This window comes from Oncorhynchus clarkii, chromosome 22, assembly GCF_045791955.1.
Source record: "Oncorhynchus clarkii lewisi isolate Uvic-CL-2024 chromosome 22, UVic_Ocla_1.0, whole genome shotgun sequence".
NCBI classification, from domain to species: domain Eukaryota; kingdom Metazoa; phylum Chordata; class Actinopteri; order Salmoniformes; family Salmonidae; genus Oncorhynchus; species Oncorhynchus clarkii.
The window spans coordinates 38,020,571-38,030,117 of record NC_092168.1 but is presented as its reverse complement, the minus strand read 5'-3'; positions in this window follow the sequence as shown (position 1 = coordinate 38,030,117).

Genomic DNA, 9,547 nt, shown 5'->3' with positions numbered 1-9,547 from the left:
AGGCATGTCAGTTAAGAACAAATTCTTATTTTCAATGATGGCCTAGGAACAGTGAGTTAACTGCCTTGTTTAGGGGCAGAACAACAAAGTTGTAACTTATCAGCTCAGGGATTTGAACTTGCAACCTTTCGGTTACTAGCCCAACACTCTAACCACTAGGCTACCCTGCCACGCCCCATTGCGAAATACAGGGAATGTTTCAGGGTTTTCACTTTGGTAATGGATGAGAAGAACTTGCAGGAAGGTGTACACTCTTAGAAAAAAGGCGCTCTCAAGAATAAAAAAAAAAGATCATCAAAGGGGTTCCAGGTAGAGTGTACCAAGCCAAAGAGTGTACCAAGCCAAAGCCCTGTCACTAGGCCAACTCAGGGGTTAATTACCTGATACCTGTGGGGTCTGCCACTGCATCTCATGCCAATAGAGAATCTCTCCATTGAAGACATCTGACACAACGTCCTAGCAGGCTGCCACCATAACATCACAGCTTGATGTAATCTACAGAGCTTTGCTTCTACCCAGGCCCAGGGAATGACAATAGACAGAGAAGGCCCAAACTACCAGGAGATACAGTAGAGACGTGCACCCAGTGGCAACCCGTCATTCAGGCAATACAGTACAGACATGCATGCACGCAGCGGCGACTCATTTTGAGCCCCAGCTGTTATAATAAACTCAGCAACAAAAAAACTTCCCTTTTTCAGGACCCTGTCTTTCAAAGATAATTCGTAAAAATCCAAATAACTTCACAGATCTTCATTGTAAAAGGTTTAACACTGTTTCCCATGCTTGTTCAATGAACAATAAACAATTAATGAACATGCACCTGTGGAACGGTCGTTAAGACACTAACAGCTTACAGACGGTAGGCAATTAAGGTCACAGTTATGAAAACTTAGGACACTAAAGAGACCTTTCTACTGACTCTGAAAAAAAAACAAAGAAAGACGCCCAGGGTCCCCTACTCATCTTCTTGAAAGTGCCTTAGGCATGCTGCAAGGAGGCATGAGGACTGCAGATGTGGCCAGGGCAATAAATTACAATGTCCGTACTGTGAGACGCCTAAGACAGTGCTACAGGGAGACAGGATGGTCAGCTGATCATCCTCGCAGTGGCAGACCACGTGTAACCACACCTGCACAGGATTGGTACATCCGAACATCACACCTGCAGGACAGGTACAGGATGGCAACAACAACTGCCCGAATCACACCAGGAACGCACAGTGTGTCCATCAGTGCTCAGACTGTATGCAATAGGCTGAGAGAGGCTGGACTGAGGGCTTGTAGGCCTGTTGTAGGCAGGTCCTCATCAGACAGGGCATAAACCCACCGTCACTTTTTTTTGCCAGACAGGTCTGGCTCTTCACTGACGAGTCACAGTTTTGTCTCACCAGTGTTGATGGTCAGATTCACGTTTGTTGTTGAAGAAATGAGCATTACACCAAGGCTTGTACTCTGGAGCGGGATCAGTCACAGTCTGGGGCAGTGTGTCACAGCATCATCAGAATGAGCTTGTTGTCATTGCAGGCAATCTCAACACTGTGCATTACAGGGAATACATCCTCCTCCCTTATGTGGTACCCTTCCTGCAGGCTCATCCTGGCATGACCCTCCAGCATGACAATGCCACCAGCCATACTGCTCGTTCTGTGCGTGATTTCCTGCAGGACAGGAATATCAGTGTATGGCCACCAACATGGCCAGCGAAGAGCCCAGATCTCAATCCCATTGAGCACATCTGGGACCTGTTGGATCGGAGGGTGAGGGCTAGGGTCATTCCCCCCAGAAATGAAATGTCCAGGAACTTGCAGGTTCCTTGGTGGAAGAGTGGGGTAACATCTTCTATTTTTTTTTATTTAACTAGGCAAGTCAGTTAAGAACAAATTATTTTTTTACAAGACAGCCTACACCTGCCAAACCTGGGCGACTCTGGGCCAATGGTGCACTTCCCTATGGGACTCCTAATCACAGCCGGTTGTGATACAGCCTGGATTCGAACCAGGGTGTCTGTAGTGACACCTCTTGCAGTGCCTTAGAACGCCGCGCCACTTGGGATCTCACAGCAAGAACTGTAAAAATCTGGTGCAGTCCATGAGGAGGAGAAACACTGCAGTACTTAATGCAGCTGGTGGCCACACCAGATACTGACTGTTACTTTTGATTTTGACCCCCCCCTTTGTTCAGGGACACATTATTCCATTTCTGTTAGTCACATGTCTCTGGAACTTGTTCAGTTTATGTCTCAGTTGTTGAATCTTGTTATGTTCATACAAATATTTACACATGTTAAGTTTGCTGAAAATAAACACATTTGACAGTGAGAGGACATTTCTTTTTTTTCTGAGTATATAATATATACTGAATATATATTATTTTTCTCCAACTCAAATCAAAATGTATTGGTCACATTAACATATCCAGCAGATGTTATTGCGGGTGAAGCGAAATGCTTGTGTTCCTAGCTCCAACAGTGCAGTAGTATCTAACTAAATGCTTGTGTTCCTAGCTCCAACAGTGCAGTAGTATCTAACTAAATGCTTGTGTTCCTAGCTCCAACAGTGCAGTAGTAGCTAACTAAATGCTTGTGTTCCTAGCTCCAACAGTGCAGTAGTATCCAACAAAATGCTTGTGTTCCTAGCTCCAACAGTGCAGTAGTATCTAACTAAATGCTTGTGTTCCTAGCTCCAACAGTGCAGTAGTATCTAACTAAATGCTTGTGTTCCTAGCTCCAACAATGCAGTAGTATCTAACTAAATGCTTGTGTTCCTAGCTCCAACAGTACAGTAGTATCTAACTAAATGCTTGTGTTCCTAGCTCCAACAGTGCAGTAGTATCTAACTAAATGCTTGTGTTCCTAGCTCCAACAGTGCAGTAGTATCTAACTAAATGCTTGTGTTCCTAGCTCCAACAGTGCAGTAGTATCTAACTAAATGCTTGTGTTCCTAGCTCCAACAGTGCAGTAGTAGCTAACTAAATGCTTGTGTTCCTAGCTCAAACAGTGCAGTAGTATCTAGCAATTCACTATATAACACACAAATCTAAAAGTAAAAGAATGGAATTAAGACATATATAAATATTAGGACAAGTAATGTCGGAGTGGCATTGACTAAAATACAGTAGAATAGAATACAGTATATACATATGAGATGAGTAAAGCAGTATGTAAACATTATTAAAAAGACTAGTGTTCCGTTATTAAAGTGACCTGTGATTCCATGTCTATGTATACAGGGCAGCAGCCTCTAAGGTGCAGGGTTGAGTAACCGGGTGGTAGCCGGCGACTGATGGCTATTTAACAGTATAATAGCCTTGAGATATTAGCTGCTTTTCAGTTTCTCGATCCCAGCTTTAATGCACTTGTACTGACCTCGCCTTCTGGATGGTAGCAGGGTGAACAGCCCGTGGATCGGGTGGTTGATGTCCTTGATGATATTTTTGGCCTTCCTGTGACATGCCTGTTTTGCATGTTATTTTGGCATTAATACGTGTCACATAAGAGTTTCCAAACAATGTAAAAAAAATAATATTGATTTAATAAAGCTACATAAAAACATGGTCTCTTTTTTGCTTTCTTGAGTAAGGCAGCTCCAAAATACAGGTGTTTCAGCCTAGCTAAATACAGGGCGTAGGGGTTGGTAATCTTCTCTAGTTGCACCGTGATTGGCTCAGTGTTCTGTCACTCATTAGGACACTACGTCACCGCAAAACCTACAGGGAGAGCTACTGTAGAAAGTTCAAGCCCCCTTGGGTGCTGTCATGGATTTACATTAGAAGTGCCTATTCAAGAAGGCTCAAGGTCATTGGCCACAGATAAAATGACGTCAAATCACATATCTACCGAAGCTTTGATTGGACTGATCATGTCAACATCATACTTTCAAAATCTTAGCTAGCAGGCTAAACAAGCAGTCATCATCATGAATCAAGTTGACAATCTACTGGCAAATCCTTTTCAATCCTTGTCATAATTATGAAGATAAATTATAGATAAAACGTATCAGTGCTCATCTGCCACTGGATAAAAACATTACACAACAAGTTTAAAATTACAAATTCAGCAATGAGTGGTTTGGAAGGAATCAGTGGCTGACTGCAAGCGATGCAAAGCAATCACTACTTTGCTTCCGCTGCTATTCGGTGGAGAGGGGGTGCGGTCCAAGTCTGGGTTTATGGGTCTCTTTTCCAAACTTAAAAGGATAAACATTCACACACAACACCATGAGCCAGAAAAGGTTGACTACATTGGCCATGCGGTCAGTCCAGCATGACGTCTGCCCATTCCAAAAAACTGGAAACTCGGAATTGGAAATCGCACACTTCAGTGAGTTCAAGACAACTGGGAACTTGAAAAAAAAGAGCTCCAACTGGGAAAATACGTTTTGAACAGTCATCCAACTCGGAATTCCAAGTCGGGAGCCTCTTTCTAGATCTCTGACTGAAGATCACTGACGTCATGATTCGACTTAGATTTTTTTTCAGATTTCCCAGTTGTCTTGAAAGCACCATCAATCCAGAGAATGCCAGACTTGATGACAAAGTTTCATGAAAAAATTTGCCCACAAGAAGGAAGACTGCGCCACTTTCCTGTTCAAGTGAGCACAGTGCAACGGTGAGCCCAAAAATGTATTGTATGCTGCTGCATAAATTATGTTATATGCCAGGAAGATAAGAAAGTAATACTACGTGTATGTTGTGTAGTAAGCTGTTGTGCCTCACCCTAATAATTTGGTCTATTTACCCCTCTTAATTTCACCTACTGTTCTGACTTGGTGGTGCACATGTAGCCTATAGCCTGTTTTAGAGAAATGTCACCATCAAATATTGTAATTGCTTTCATTGTCTGCTTATAAGCCCCCTTTATTTATCCTACGGTTCTGACTTGGTGTACGGGGAGAATACTGTAAGAACGGCCCATGCTCTGAATTCTGTCACTGTCAAAAGTGCTAAACAAATAGTGATATTGACTACGTCCGCCCTAGCTCGCTCATTAATGTCTTAATCAAAATTACGTAGTGCCTCTTATCCGCTCATCGTTCCCTTATGCCATAGTTTGCACATTTCAATTGTCATTAGCAACCAAATTTGTTTAAGCAAGTCAGCCATATCAGCTTTTTTTTTGAAAGGCAGTAAATGAGGCTGAATTAACTGTTTCTCTGCCAGACAAGGCTCCTCTGATAGCCAGGAGTAGCGGTGGTAAGGATTCACTCCATTGTGATGAAAAGAAAACTCAGCTTTATGTAGGCCCTAACAGTTTGTAGACACAGTTTGTCATTGTTATAGTGCAATGAATGTATTGCCTAGTGTTGTTTTGTGTTGTGTAGTGGCTTTGCTGGCATACATTTTAAAAAATCAAGTTGAGTTTGCCCCACCAAGATTGACATGCTAAAATCGCCACTGCATGCACCATAGAGCCTATACTGTAAAAGCCATTAAGACATAAACAAACATGTCCCTCTCCGATATGGTCATCTTTGTGGTTCGGAAGCTGGACCACACTGGCCAACATTTCCCATCCTCTCTGAGCTATTTATCTCTGTTGAGGTCGGCTGAAAGGAATTACTCTAATCCCAGGGAAAGGATGTGAAAATAAACTTTCTAGACCAGAGATTTGCCATGTATGGCAGCTATGGATTGAAGGGAAAATAAAGTAACTTTGCTATAGAAAGAGTAGGTGGAGAGAGAAAATGATCATCGAAAAGGGGAAAAAAAGAGAAAGGGAGAGAAGCGAAAAAGAGAGAAAAAGTGAGTGCTGAGGCAACTCCTAGACAAGGGGCTAACCTTCTCTGTGGGTTGACTGAGTATGACTAAAACAATAGTATTATATACACTATATATACACAATAGTATGTGGACACCACTTAAAATGATTGGATTTGGCTATTTCAGCCACACCCGTTGCTGAACAGGTGTATAAAATTGAGCACACAGCCATGCAGTCTACTGTAAGTGCTGTTATTTTGAAGTGTAAGCATCTAGGAGCAACAACGGCTCAGCCGCGAAGTGGTAGGCCACACAATCTCACAGAACGGGACAGCCGAATGCTAAAGCGCGTAGGGCGTAAAACTTGTCTGTCCTTTGTTACAACACACTACTGATTTCCAAACTGCCTCTGGAAGCAACATCAGCACAATAACTGTCTGTCAGGAGCTTAATGAAAGTGGTTTCCGTGGCCGAGCAGCCGCACACAAGCCTAAGATCACCATGTGCAATGCCAGTCGTCTGCTGGAGTGATGTAAAGCTCGCCTCCATTGGACGTTCTCTGGAGTGATGAAACACGCTTCACCATCTGGCAGTCCGACAGACAAATTTGGGTTTGGCAGATGCCAGGAGAATGCTACGTGCCCGAAGGCATAGTGCCAACTGTAAAGTTTGCTGGAGGAGGATTAACGCTACAGCATAGAATTAAATTCTAGACAATTCTGTGCTTCCAACTTTGTGGCAACAGTTTGGGGAAGGCCCTTTCCTGTTTCAGCATTGTAATGCCCCCGTGCACAAAGCGAGGTCCGTATAGAAATGTTTTGTTCAGATTCATGTGGAAGAACTTAACTGGCCTGCACAGAGCCCTGACCTCAACCCCATCAAACCACTTGAGATGAATTGGAATGCCGACTGCGAGCCAGGCCTAATCACCCAACATCAGTTCCTGACCTCAGTAATGCTCTTGTGGCTGAATGGAAGCAAGTCCCCGCAGCAATGTTCCAACATCTAGTGGAAAGCCTTTCCAGAAGAGTGGAGACTGTTATAGAAACAAATGGGGGACCAACTCCATATGAATGCCCATGATTTTGGAATACTTTTGGTCATGTAGTGTATCTGCTTGGGATAAGATTTCCCCAAGTATAATACCTGTTTAATAACTGACACTATTATCCTATTCACTAAGAAGTTAATTAACAGTACAGCCAATACAGTACAGTTACCAGCCAGAAGCTGTGATGAAATCCTTCCCCCGGCTTCCCCAGAGGTCTGTCTGTCTGAGGTTTACAGGATGACGTACCTCTTATAGGCAGGGGGTTCACACCCCAAACCTGAAACCAAGCAAAACCTGACATTAGCTATGCTCATGATCAGCTCTCTCTGCAATATTCTTAATGGTCTGTTTAATAAATGAGGATCATTGAGGCACTTAATTTAAGGGGATAAAATGAAAGCCCTATTTGACATCTTGGCACATTTCATGCTTCTTGCCTCAGCTCAAACTGATTTAAGACGACAAGGTCCAGTGTTACTAGAATGTCTCTGATCCAAAATTACCATGGCTATAAATAGCCGTACATGTAATGTACATACACTGCACAAACTGATCCTTTTGTGCCATGTTTTTTTACGAGGTGGCTGTGTTTTATGACAAATGCAACAATGGCGGAGTCCATTTTTCAACGAGGCTTTTTGTGGTTCATTGGAACATCGAAACATTTAAATCCCATCCACTTGTCAGTCATCAGGTCCAGAGCTTTAAAACATTACAAAACATTGTTGCTCATGAAAATCTTTGCATTAGTGTTATGTCACTTGTTTTAGACGGGTGCAGAAAGAGTAAGTAACTTCTCTCACACGTTGTTTAACAAGGATGTCATAACGGGGCCATGATAAAAATGTGCTTTTATAAACATCACCAAAGTTAGAAGTTTAATTTGGCAGACAAATGTCACTGAATATTTACGATCTTGGAACTTAATTCCAAGATCCATTTTAAAATCCTCATATAAAGACTATTCCTATCATCCCCGAGAGACTGATAAATAATTTATGGGAAATGACAATGACATGACGTGGATGGGAAGATTTGTCTGCTGTGGCTTGTGATCAAAATAATCTCCCTAAGAAGAAAACTACGGTCACACAGCCCTAATTCATATTCAGCTTGTAGCTCATACAGAGCTCTTAAAACAAGCTTCAGTTCATTAAGGTGGATAGAGGTGCATCGATCTTAACGATTTTGTCTCTCAGCAAGTGCTTGTGAATTGATCATCAGACAGTGCCACTCTCTTTCCTTCGCTCTGTGTCTCTCAGCTAGTAAGGAGTGGCCACGCTGCTTTACTGTAGTTCTGGACAGGCAGGCAGACAACTACAATCTAGTGTAAGAACCATAGAACTACCCGCACAACAATATTTAATATTTCAGTTTACTACAGTACTTACTATAGTATGATTTAGTAAACTGTAGTATACTACAACACTATAGTATTCCCCGATCATGTGTAGTACTTACTATAGAATGTTGTAGTATACTGTAGAATACTGCAATAAATACTACAGTATTATCCGCGAAATAAACACCTGTAGTAAATACTACAGTAATGACCACAAAATAACACCGTAGTCCGCAAACACAAAACACTTTTTTAACTTTAGTAAATACTACCGTATTCAATTTGCATATACCCTGCCCATTCCACTCCCTCATATCGCAATTTGTGCCACCCATGAGTGAGAACTGCATGCCGAGTATAGACTATATTGTGTGCCCTACAGGTTATCGTAAAGAGCAGAAGTTACATTCCTACCTATGTACAGGTTTTGGAAAAATGTGCTCTTTCAGTATTTCTCCAGGTTTCCTTCCTTCCTTCCTTCCTTTCCTCCCTATGTCGAATATAATAACACAAAAATACTACAGTAAAGTCTGCTTAAACCTTACAGCAAATTCTACAGCATACTACAATCTGCAAAAACAGTACATTAATATAGTATATATATTAGTTTTCTAACAGTAACAGTATTTAACAGTATTCACTTTAGTGTTTTTGCTGACTTTAGTGTGCGTTTTGGAGGCCATGTTGTTGAGGTCACTGTGCTGTGTGTCGTATGACCATCATGCGCCCAGCTGGCAGTGACAACCTCCCTGCCACACACCTCGCCTGGCACATAACTGCATGCTGGAACATTAATTAGGGCTCCTGGCCCAAGCCGGGAAGACGCTCCACTGCTCCTACTGAACCTGCCAGTCTGTCTATATGCAACAGTCTATCTTCTCTCTCTCTCTCATTAGGGGCTCTATTTAACAAACCTAATGCAATAGTCAATCTAAGCGTTGGCGGTAGCGCTATATGTTCGGTGGTGTGTCAGAAATATGTTATTTTCACAACCAGAATTATCAGCGCAGTGTTGTTGGTGTTGGCGTGATGGGGCTGGTTTTTGAGGTATTAAAAAGTTGTGGGTGTGTCGAGGCTTGGACCCTCACTGGCCAATCAGAACGTACTCCATGGCGAAAGATGTGGTTGCTTCAAGTTGTTTATGTTCTTTTGTGTTGTATCAACTCCAATGTTAGTCTGTTATAGTTTGTTAAATAGCTTACAGAAAAACAATGTAAGTATGCTAACTTAAACCTGTTTGCAGTCCACATTGTTCAAAGTAATTGCATGGCTTCAATTATGAAATATATACCGTACATAGCATTCACACTGATATAGGGGCTAGACCTGCTGTAAATTACATTATGTCTGAGCAAGATTCCATTCATTATTGATAAGGCTTAAAAAGAGAGAATAATTCTAATCAAATTATAAACTAACTGAAAGAATTGTTATAAATAGGTTGTCTAAGTACAC